Here is an 11,973-nt window from a genome sequence, read left to right on the forward strand (position 1 = left end):
CCTATAAAGAGCATCCGGTCCGCATTCTCGACCAAGCTGAACGCCGCACACGTCAGAAGGCGATCAAATTCCTCAAAGTCCAGTGGTCGAATCACTCTGAAGACGAAGCCACTTGGGAACGCGAGGATCGCCTGCGTGATGAATACCCCGCGTTGTTTCCTTCTACCTCCTAAATCTCGGGACGAGATTTCTTGTAGTGGAGGAGTTTTGTAACGCCCGGATAACTAAGCTACAGTAACCTCTGCTAATGATGCCTCGTCACCACTCTTACTGTGGTAAACTCTCGATAGTTCAGAACCGAAACAAGTTCAAAATTTAAATAAAAGAAAACAATAAAAGTTTTCAAAAATTAAAACAAAAATGTTCGGTGGTTGCCAAATATTACAAAGATAATTATAATGAAACAAACACATTTTTATAAAATGCCTAAATAATTTAAAATGATTTAAAACAGAAGAGGAAATAAAGAAAAGGAAAACAGGAAACAAAACAAAAAAAAGAGAGAAAACCCCCTGGGCCGTGGCCCAACTGGGCCAACCCCCAGGCCCAGCCGGCCGGCCCGCTACCCCCCCTCCATAACCCCCCACCAGGGGGGGAAACCCTAATCGGCCACCACCCATTCCCCCCCCCCACGACGCGCCCCCCCTTCTCCCCCGATCCAGATCGGATCGGGCTAGACGCCGCCGCCTCGCCCTCATCGCCGCCGAACGCCGTCGCCTCCCCTTCCCCGCCTGGACCTCGCCGGCGCCCTTCCCCACCGGCCTGCTCCCCCACGTCGACGTCGTCCCCGCTCGCCCCACTCGCTGCCTCGGCCTCCTCCTCGCCCCGTGCCGAGGCCGCCGTTCCAGCGCCGCGCCCCCGACCTCGTTGCTCGCCGCCCGGAGCCACCCCGCCGCCGCTGTCGTCCTCTTCATCACCGCACCCCGCCACGCTCGTCGTCGCCGTCTTCCTCCTCAAACCCCCGCTGCCACTTCCCTACAGGCTCCCGGTGAGGCCCCCGGCCTCTTCCTCCCCCTCGTCCCCGTCGACGCGGTCGAGCTCCCCCCCGTGTGCGCGCGCCCGACCGCACGCCCGGCAACCTCTGGCCGCGCCCGCGCCACGTTCCCGACCGGCTAGTGCCCGCCGCGGCCCCGCGCTCTCTTGCACCCGCCCGCGCCGGCCACCGCTCGCATGGCCTCGCCCCCTCGCCCCGCATCGCCATCTCCGGCCTCCCCGTGACGCCCAGGCCGTGCCCGCTTGCCCCCCCCCTCGCGCCGGCTGGCCATGGCCGCGCCCGTGGCCTCTTCCCCTATCGCGTGGTCGGCGCGGCCCCGCCGCTCGCCGGAGCTGGCCGGCCCTTCCCATACGGGCGACCCGGTGGCCTCCGCCTGCGCCCCGGGTTCCCATACGGGTGCCCGCACGCTCACGGGGGCTTCGCCCCAGCAACCGCGCCCGCTAGCGCCTGAACCCGCTAGGCCCCCTGGGGCCACTGACATGGGGGCCCCAGCCCCAGAACGTTTTATTAAAAAAAAATTAAAATAAAATTAATATAATTAATAAAAATAAAAAATGATTTAATTAAGTTAAGTATTAATTAATTAATTAATTAAGAAATTAATTAAGTTAATTAATCCGGTTTAATTAATTTAATTAACTAGTTAAGTTTAATTAAACTATAATTAGATTAACCTAAACCCTAATTAACCTAATTAGAGGATGACAGGTGGGTCCCCCTGGACCCACATGTCAGGTTGACCAAGTCAACTCTGTTGACTGCTGATGTCAGCATGACATCATGCTGATGTCCTTAAATCATTTTCGAATTAATTAAATAATTAATTAATTAAATTCCAGAAATTAATAAAATCTTTAGAAAATCATATCTTTTAATCCGTAACTCGGATTAAAATATTTTCAACATGAAAGTTGCTCAGAACGACGAGACGAATCCGGTTTCGCAGTCCGTTCGTCCGCCACACACCCCTAACCTATCGAACCCACAACTTTCCCCCTCCGGCTCCTCTGCCCGAAATCACGAAACACCGGGAATACTTTCCCGGATGTTTTCCCCCCTAACCGGTACCACCTCATACCACGTTAGGGCACGCCTAGCATCGTTACTTGTCATGTCATGCTTCACTATGCATATGCTTGCATTATATTTATTGTTTCTTCCCCCTCTTCTCTCTCTAGACACCGAGACCGACGCCGCTGCTACCCCGTACGACTACGGTGTTGACGACCCCTCTCTCTTGCCAGAGCAACCAGGCAAGCCCCCCCCCTTTGATCACCAGATATCGCCTACTCTTCTCTATACTGCTTGCATTAGAGTAGTGTAGCATGTTACTGCTTCCCGTTAATTCCTATACTGATGCATAGCCTGTCCTTGCTACTACTGTTGTTACCTTTACCTGCAATCCTAATGCTTAGCATAGGATGCTAGTATTTTCATCAGTGGCCCTACATCCTTGTCCGTCTGCCATGCTATACTATCGGGCCGTGATCACTCGGGAGTTGATCACGGGTATATACTATATGCTTTATACATGATACATGTGGTGACTAAAGACGGGTCGGCTTGTGGAGCACCCGCGAGTGATTCACGGATTGGGGGCTGAAAGGACCTTTGTCCCAACGGCCCTCTGTGTGGATCTTTGAGGCGGAGCGACAGGGCAGGTTCCGACCACCTAGGAGAGAGGTGGGCCTGGCCCTGGTCGGCGTTCGCGGATACTTAACACGCTTAACGAGATCTGGGTATTTGATCTGAGTCTGGCCATTTGGTCTATACGCACTAACCATCTACGCGGGAGTAGTTATGGGTATCCCGGCGTCGTGGTATCAGCCGAAGCCTTCGTGACGTCAGCGACTGAGTGGCGCGCGCCGGATTGGACTGGAAGGCCACTAGGCTAGGTCTGCTTTCGGCCGCGTTCGCAACGTGCAGGTGTGCTAAGGGCGATGGGCCCAGACCCCTGGGCGCTTAGGTTTAGACCGGCGTGCTGACCTCTCTGTTGGTCTAGGTGGGGCTGCGACGTGTTGATCTCCCGAGGCCGGGCATGACCCAGGAAAGTGTGTCCGGCCAAATGGGATCGAGCGTGTTGGGGTATGTGGTGCACCCCTGCAGGGAAGTTAATCTATTCGAATAGCCGTGATCTTCGGTAACAGGACGACTTGGAGTTGTACCTTGACCTTATGACAACTAGAACCGGATACTTAATAAAACACACCCTTCCAAGTGCCAGATACAACCGGTGGTCGCTCTCTCACAGGGCGACGAGGGGAGGATCATCGGTTAGGGTTATGCTATGCGATGTTACTTGGAGGTCTTCAGTCTACTCTCTTCTACATGCTGCAAGGCGGAGGCTGCCAGAAGCGTAGTCTTCGATAGGACTAGCTATCCCCCTCTTATTCCGGCATTCTGCAGATCAGTCCACATATGATACCCTTACTCCATTTGATACCCATGCATATGTAGTGTAGCTCCTTGCTTGCGAGTACTTTGGATGAGTACTCACGGTTGCTTTCTCCCCCTTTTCCCCCTTTCCTTTCATTCTGGTTGTCGCAACCAGATGCTGGAGTCCAGGAGCCAGACGCCACCGTCGACGACGACCCCTACTGCACCGGAGGTGCCTACTACTACGTGATGCCCGCTGACGACGACCAGGAGTAGTTAGGAGGATCCCAGGCAGGAGGCCTGCACCTCTTTCGATCTGTATCCCAGTTTGTGCTAGCCTTCTTAAGGCAAACTTGTTTAACTTATGTCTGTACTCAGATATTGTTGCTTCCGCTGACTCGTCTATGATCGAGCTCTTGTATTCGAGCCCTCGAGGCCCCTGGCTTGTAATATGATGCTTGTATGACTTATTTTATTTGTAGAGTTGTGTTGTGATATCTTCCCGTGAGTCCCTGATCTTGATCGTACACGTTTGCGTGTATGATTAGTGTACGATTGAATCGGGGGCGTCACAGCACAGCTAGCTTGCACGGTCAGAGCATCTACAAGTGGACGTCTTAAATCCGTCTAAATGTCAGACGGACGTACAGGTCATCGACCAGTAATAAAAATTCACACAGACAGACGCTTTAAGTGGGCCTCAAACGTCCGGTCTGATCGGACCTGGCCCACGCTGGCCCATCCGACTCGATATATATTCCTTCCCATCCGTTGGCCGGACTAAACCCTAGCCACTTCACTCCATCATCCAAAAGCTCCCGTCCGGCGATCTCCGGCCTTCTCCGGCAATGGCGGATAGAGGATCTGACTCTGACAAGTCTGGATCTGTCGACCGGGTGTCATCCCGTGCGGGTTGGAGGAGGCAATGGTTGTCGGCATTGCACTCCGCCGCTTCCGGAAGGACAACATCCGGCCGACAGTAGGATCTGTCTGACGCAACTCCATAGCGACGACGCATTGGGCGCCTGGATCCTACGGAGTTGGTTCATCGCGATCCGTGGAGCCTTCAAATCTCCCCTTCCCCATCACCGCTCCGGCGGAGTATGAGTTCCACCGGGAGATGCGTGCCCGTCGTGGGAAGGAGAGGATAAGGGCCCACCTCGTTGCCGACATGGCGGCGGTGGAGGCGGCTGATGCGGCGGTGCGGGCGTCCGCGGAGGAGGAAGCTATATGCGCCTGCATTCTATATGCGCCTGCATTGTAAAGAAGCAACAGCGGAGGAATACCCGAGCCCTCGCCCGAGAGCAAAATCGGGCAGTCCGTGCCATGGCCGGACTACCACCCAAGGAGGACATCCCCGGGTCAGACAGCTCCGGCGACGAGCAGATCCGGCTCGATCCCTACCGCGTCTTCGACCATACTTCCGCGAGAAGGACGACAAGGGAGCCGGGAAAGGCAAGGACAACCGTGGGTGATCTTCTCCACCATAGCCAAACATGCCAAATTTTGGTAGTCCGGTGGCATGTTACTGATGTAGTAGTCGGACGATGTGTGTAATGCCTTGTTTACGTAATTGCATGAATTTGTATGGATTTGAGATATGCTAATTGAGGTGTCCAGTTGTGAAAAAGGTAATTTGGGGCTTGACCGATCAGTGTCCGCGGACGCGCGTCCGCGGGCGTTTAAGGGGCCGAATTTGCCAAATCCGGCGGTAGATGCTCTTACAAGATTGGTTAGCATCACATAGATAAAAAATAAACTGCATAGCCACATATATATTTGGCATATATTGATTGAATAATTAGACGCATTATAAAGGAATACTTAAAAAAATTATTAACCCATCAAGACTGAAGTCCTATACTTGATATTGGTGCTTCCATTTTTCTGAATTTATTTCAAACTTTCCAGGTATATACGTTTAATGGATGAAGACATTTCCGTCGACTATGAAGCATGCATGCGTGCGTTTATAGGGATGAGTGTATGTAAATGTTCGATGGCTACCGGCTATGGAATTCATTAACAACTCATGGAAGGAATGGTTGCTCCAAGTTCTGGCGCCTTTAGATTAAGCTATTAGATGCATGTTATTAATGACCTCGTAGAGAAACAGGTATGTTCGCAATGAAGTGGTTCACAATAAATCAACACCACCAGTGGAGGTCTCTGTTTGTTTTCTTCAAAGTTATCTGGCTTCAATCATCGAAATTAAATTGAATATGAAAGTTGATTCTCGTAAAGGGAAGATGGTCATAGCCCTTGACCAGACTGCTAAAAATAACAACGCTCCAGCTCCGCGTGCTACTTCCATTTGGCGACCTCCAGCACAAGGGTGGGTTAAGTTGAATTCTAACGGTTCATATGTATCGTATGGAGAAATTGGCGTAGGCATGATTCTCAGAGATGATATATGAGCAATCATCTTCTCAGCATGTAGGAAGTTGTACTCTTGTAGGGAGGCATTAGAAGCGGAGCTTTGCGCATGTAAGGAGGGTTTAGCCTTTACCCTACAGAGAAGTGATTTGTCTATCATTATTGAACTGGATTCAGTCAATGCAGTGAACATGATCCAGAACATGGAAGTTGACAGATCAAACTATGCTCACGTATTTTGTCTATCATTATTCATGACAGATTTCTTTTTTTTTCTTCTGATGTATGTTTTGAATTTTGATTTAAATTTTTGAGGGGTTATCTTAATATGTGTTGTGAACATACATGATTTTTTTCAGATTTTTTCATAATATTTAAATTTAAATTCGGACCGCAAGACACACGGTGACATGCAAAGGTGCATGTCACCTGATCTGTGTCCGTCAAACTTGGAACCAGTATAGTAATATGCTACACGACGTAGGCAACTAGCTAGGCGTTGGAAATAAAAAATGATTTCACGGGCCGGCAATTGGAGGAGCTGCATAAAATAAAGCAACATGGGCCCGTTTGAATACTCTAATTTAGTTAGAGATTAGAGTTAGATTTTAACCCTGAACTAATTTTAAAGTAAGTCTAATCAAAGAGCTGTTTGGATGGTAGAAGTTAGATTGATAATAAATATTATTTCTCAATCTTTGACTACTTTGGACCCTGTTTAGATGGGAGGTGTAACAATTTTTTACTATTTTTTCTAATGGGCCCATGAGAACTAACCCAAATAAACTTTTCTATTGTGGGCTAGTTTTTTTTGGATGGGTTAGATCCAACTAACCCAAACTAATCCATCATGTTTGGATATTTTTAGGTTATTTGAGCCCCAACTAACAAAAACTAACTCTAACTTAGTGCATGTACAATGATGGCATATGGATACATATGCCCCATGACAAAAAGTAATTTGAAATAACTACATTAATTTTTCTCTTCAATGCAAGCTATCATTAGTGGGCTTCATTAAGAAATAGAAAATAAAGACTCTAGTACACACGCATCTCTACTTTTCACTTCAACCTTTTCAGTTTTTGTCACCGGACCATATTTTTTTCTCTTCAAGCACTCGCCTCCTGAAAAGAAACCCGCTTCCCTATCCGAACCTATTTTACATCATATCCGATCCTATATGACATATAATACATCACCTTGAGGCTATGCATTGTACATCGAACGTGAGCAATGCGTCACATTCCGATGTTGCAAAATTTGACCTGATTCCTTATTTTTCTGAGTAAAAAATATCAGAAGGGTAGGCCGCCGGAAAATGAGTCATCTCTGACTTAACTAATTCCCAATTGGCAGCAGCAATTCACACTCAGCAGTCATCATCACACACTAGCACCCCAATTGCATTAGTATAAAACTTTTGGGTGATGAAGACGTGACTGTTCCCATGTGATCTTGAACGAACAAAGGTAGATTAATTAACAGCTAACGAACATGGACGCGCTTGTTTGTTTGTTTGTCTGCAGGCTGGTGCCACCAGAACGGCGTGTTGCTGCTGGTGTACGACCTGATGCCCAACGGCAGCCTGGACCGGCACCTCTTCGGCCGCCCCGGCGACGCTCCGGCCCTCACATGGGAGCAGCGCTACAAGGTGGCGGCCGGCGTCGCGTCGGCGCTCAACTACCTTCACCACGACTACGACCACGTGGTGATCCACCGGGACATGAAGCCGTCCAACATCATGCTGGACGCCGCCTTCAACGCCCGCCTCGGCGACTTCGGCCTCGCCCGCGCGCTCGACGCCGACAAGACCTCCTACACCGACCGGGCCGGCCTGCCGGGCACGCTGGGCTACATCGCGCCTGAGTGCTTCCACACCGGCCGGGCCACCCGGGAGTCGGACGTCTTCGGCTTCGGCGCCGTCGTGCTGGAGATCGTCTGCGGCCGCCGGAACTCCTGCTGCCACCCCGCCGGGTGCAGCCAGCTGCTGGAGGAGGCGTGGGAGCTCCATGGCGCGGGGAGCGTCCTCGAGGCCGTCGACCCCAGGCTCGCCGGCGCGTTCGACGAGGCCGAGGCGGAGAGACTTCTGCTGCTGGGCCTCGCGTGCAGCCACCCCAACCCTGGGGAGCGGCCCACGGCGCAGGCCATCCTGCAGATCCTGACGCACTCCGCTCCGCCGCCGGACGTGCCGCCGTCGAGGCCCGCGTTCATGTGGCCGGCTGTGCTCGTGAAGGGCGACGAGGAGATGTGTACCTCCGGCAGCTCGGCCACCTGCAGCACGGTGATGACCTCGTCGCTGTTGAGATAATATAATGGTGGATTGATGGATGGTCACAATATCAGAACCCGCCCGGCGAGTTAGGTGCAATTCGATGGTCATGTGAGAGACGACTAAGTAAAATTTTTACCGGTGTCGGGAGCCAGCGGTGAAGCATCCGCCGTCCACTGCTTATATTGGGATTTGTGCTTGCTTTGCATGTATAACATGAGATATCTTTTCTAATGTTATACGGAAGGGCATCTCCAGCCGCGCCCCACGAAGGCTTCCTTAGACGTTCTTTTTGCATCGGCGCCGAAAAAACGGCCCAGTCGCCCCCCCAGGAGCTTGATTTTCGCCGGCCTGAGCCGAAAACAGCGCCGGCGGATCCAGGCCGAACCCGACGCGCTGGGGGGCGCCGGGGCGAACTGTTTTGGCGCGAAAAAGCCGTGGGCCAGCCGCGTCAGGGACACGGCAGCTCGTCTTCCCCCCAACTGCCTCTGTTCCCGCGGGGAATCAATGACAAGGCTGCCGCCGGTTAGCCTTGCCATTGATTCCTCACGGGCGGTGCGTCTCGGGACGGCGCGCTGACGCCTCCCCTCCCTCACGCGCGTACACACGGCGCGGAGCGGCTATAAAAGCCGACGGTTCTCGCTGGTGCCCAGACCAGACTCGCCCCTCGCCGCCACCCAGCCCCTCTCTCTCCGTCTCCGTCTTCCTCTCCCGAGCGCCACCGGCAGCCCCTCTCTCTCCCTCTCTACCACCGCCGAGCCCGTCGCCATGGCAGAGCGCTTCCCCGGAGACGAGGCGGCGGCGAACGGCTTCGGCCGGCGTTCGCTCCGCGAACAGGAGTCCTGGCTCCTGTTCCAAGCGAACATCCCGGCGCCACCGGACATGCGCACCGGGCCGACGGGGTGGCGGCTCAGCGACGGGAGAGTGCCCGTTCCCCCGTTACCCGACGCCGCGGCGAAGCCAACGTACTTCGTCGAGGAGGTCGAGGTCGCGCGCGCCTCCCTGACCGACGACGAGCGCTCCCTCCCTTTTGCATGCAATTGTAGTTAGAGAGAGCCAGAGAGTGGCTAGAAGGACAATTGCATGCATTCTCTCTCTCCATGCAAAAGGTGGGTATTTTATTTTGTAGTTATATTTTGAATGATCGATATATTTTGAACTAAATCTCCGTTTTTGAAACTTTTTTTATATTTGAATTCGTAGCGAGAAGATCGTCAGAACAAGATCAATTATGGATGCATTTGAACTAGTTTTATTTTTACCGATTTCATAAAACATATTTCACTCAATTAAAAAATAATTTTCACTCATTTTATAAAACTGCTTCCACTCATGTTGCCAGAGTGGAATAACCATCTTGGCAAACATACTAAAAAAATTGAGTGAACTACGCGGACTGCAATGCTATAATTTAAACGAGCTTAAAATTGAGTGAAATGACAAAAATGAAAAAAAGGCCGTTTCACACCAAAAAGATATATTTCACTTATTTCAAACAACTTATTTCACTTATTTCAGAAAACGCATTAGCCTAGCTCAACTGAAAAACTATATTTCACTTGTTTCAGAAAACCGATTACAAAATATATCTCATTACAAGATATATCTCAAAGAATATTTGAAGAAAAGCATTTCGCTGAATTGGAGATCTGTTTTCACTCATTACAAAATATATCTCAAAAAGTACTTTTACTATTTCACTCATTTGAAAGAATATAGTCCCACTCATTCCGAAATGAGTATTTCACAAGTTTGAAAAAACACAATTCTATGATTTGGAAAACTGATTCACTCTTTACAAAAACAATCTCTTTACAAGTGCTTTCGCTCATTACAAAAGATAGATTTCACTCATTTCACTAGTTTCAGAAAACATATTACACTCATTCAATTGAAATACTACATTTCACTTGTTTCAAAAAAGTGATTTCACTTGTTACAAAAGATAGATTTCACTCATCTCACTAGTTCCAGAAAATATATTACACTCATTCAATTGAAATACTATATTTCACTTGTTTGTAAAAAGTGATTTCACTCGTTACAGAATGTATGTTTCAATTCTTTGGAATAATTTATATCTATGAACTTAGTTAAATTTATTTTTTGAACTAAGTGAAATCTATGAAACGAGATATTTTTTGAAGACTATGAAACATGTTATTTCGAAATCTAATTTAAAAATATTCAAGATTGATCTTGTTCTGAAGATCACGTTGCAAGGAATTTGAATCTATAAAAAAAATTCTATAATGATCACAAATGGAAACGTATTTCACTGATCACAAATATCAGTATCAAACATTAAAATACGCAGTTCCACACAAAATATATTGAGTGAAATATGTTAATTGAAACGTTGAAAATTAAACTTGTTTCAAATATATCCAAGATTGCTCTTGTTCTAAAGGTCTTGGCGCAATTAATTCAAATATATAAATTATTTCATAAAGAAAATTATAAGTTAAAAGATGTGAATGATTAAAAATTTCATGGGGTGAATAAAATGATGGGTTTGTTGGTGGGAGAGGAGAGAGTGAATGTGTCATAACCTGTACCCATGTCAGAAAAAAAGAAGTATAGGACAATGCATGCGGACGCGGAGTTTCTGCACCCGAGCTGAGCTCGGGTGAACAGTAAAATCAAAACTAAATCAATTTTTTTAAAAAAAATCCAATTTTTTTTTGGGAGAAACACTGACAAAAGTTCTAAGTGCTTGCAAAAATTTGCCATGAAATCACATTTCTAGAAGGCGTGGCAAAAAAAAACAAAATCAGTACTCTGAAAAAGCTACTTTCAAAAGCATTTTGGAGCACTGAATTTGTTTTTTTCCCACGCTTTACAGGAATGTGATTCCGTGATGAATTTTTGCAAGCACTTAGAACTTTTGTCAATGTTTCTTCCAAAAAAAATTAGAATTTTTTGAATTTTGTTTGAATTTTTTTCGATTTTACTGTTCACTAAGCTCAAATGAGCTCGGGAGCAGAAAGGCACTTTCGAATGCATGCTACCTTTATCTGCTAATGGTGGAACCCACAAGAGAGTAATACTAACGCTTAAAGCCAGGGAAAGATATCAAATACGTGCAACTGTATCGGGATACACACCATGTGGCAGAATTGCATTGGCTGTGTGTTGCCCGATAGCTCCTGTTGCCGATAAGGCTAGTCATAGTGGGAATAACTTAGCTAGTAATATAGCATATTCTAATTTTTTTTTACTTATGTGACAAGTAGTTAATGAGAATTAGTAAATACGTACTACGTATGACATGTGGGATTGGAAACGCCATACTGATTATGATGCCACATCGGCATAGACTTGTCCACTGCGATGCTACTTATCCTAGGCTGGACGTATTAACAGCTCTAACAGGAATTTGGCTCAGCTTCAAGATCATTCAACCACCGAAGGCATTGTCTGATGTCATCGCCTGGCCATACGTCAGCCAATAAGACTTGGGATGCCCTAGAAGATCTAAAAAGATGGTGCAATTGTGCATCCAACAGAGTCTGGTTTCTAAGAGCATCCAAACACGGACCTCTCAAACTCGTTTCATACGTTCGGGCGAGCCGTCCGCTCACAGACCAGTCAAGTTTTTTCGACTCAGACGGACGTCTCAAATGGGCCTCAAACATCGGGGTTGACTGGCATCTCCCATATCCAGCCCAAGTATGGGGCAGATATGGGGGCGTCCGGACACGCCCGCCACGTCGGACCCGGACCATGCTGGCCCACCCGACTCCACTTATATTCGTCCCCATCCACTCATCAGAGCAAACCCTAGCCACTTCACTCCACTCCCCTTCGCCACCCGAGCTCACCTCCGGCGGTTTCCGGCCTTCTTCGCCATGGCAGGCAGCGGATCAGACTTCGACCAGTCCGGATCCATCGACTGGGGTGTCATCCTGTGCGGGTTGGAGGAGGCAATGGCAGTCCGCATTGCACTCCGCCG

The 11,973-nt window shown here is 48.7% G+C and overlaps 1 long non-coding RNA gene and 1 pseudogene across 1 annotated transcript; both read left to right on the forward strand.

Moving 5' to 3' along the window:
* The first annotated feature begins 2,169 nt into the window (after positions 1–2,169).
* On the forward strand, positions 2,170–3,820 carry LOC147971925 (uncharacterized). The gene is made up of 2 exons (XR_015603353.1): positions 2,170–2,247; positions 3,546–3,820. It is a non-coding gene; the product is annotated as an uncharacterized LOC147971925 (long non-coding RNA).
* Positions 3,821–6,974: 3,154 nt separating this feature from the next.
* Positions 6,975–8,275, forward strand: LOC125507130 (putative L-type lectin-domain containing receptor kinase S.5 pseudogene; annotated as a pseudogene).
* The last annotated feature ends 3,698 nt before the right edge of the window (positions 8,276–11,973 follow it).

Source organism: Triticum urartu, chromosome 5A, assembly GCF_056163025.1.
Source record: "Triticum urartu cultivar PI428250 chromosome 5A, HENAU_Tu73, whole genome shotgun sequence".
Lineage (NCBI taxonomy): Eukaryota > Viridiplantae > Streptophyta > Magnoliopsida > Poales > Poaceae > Triticum > Triticum urartu.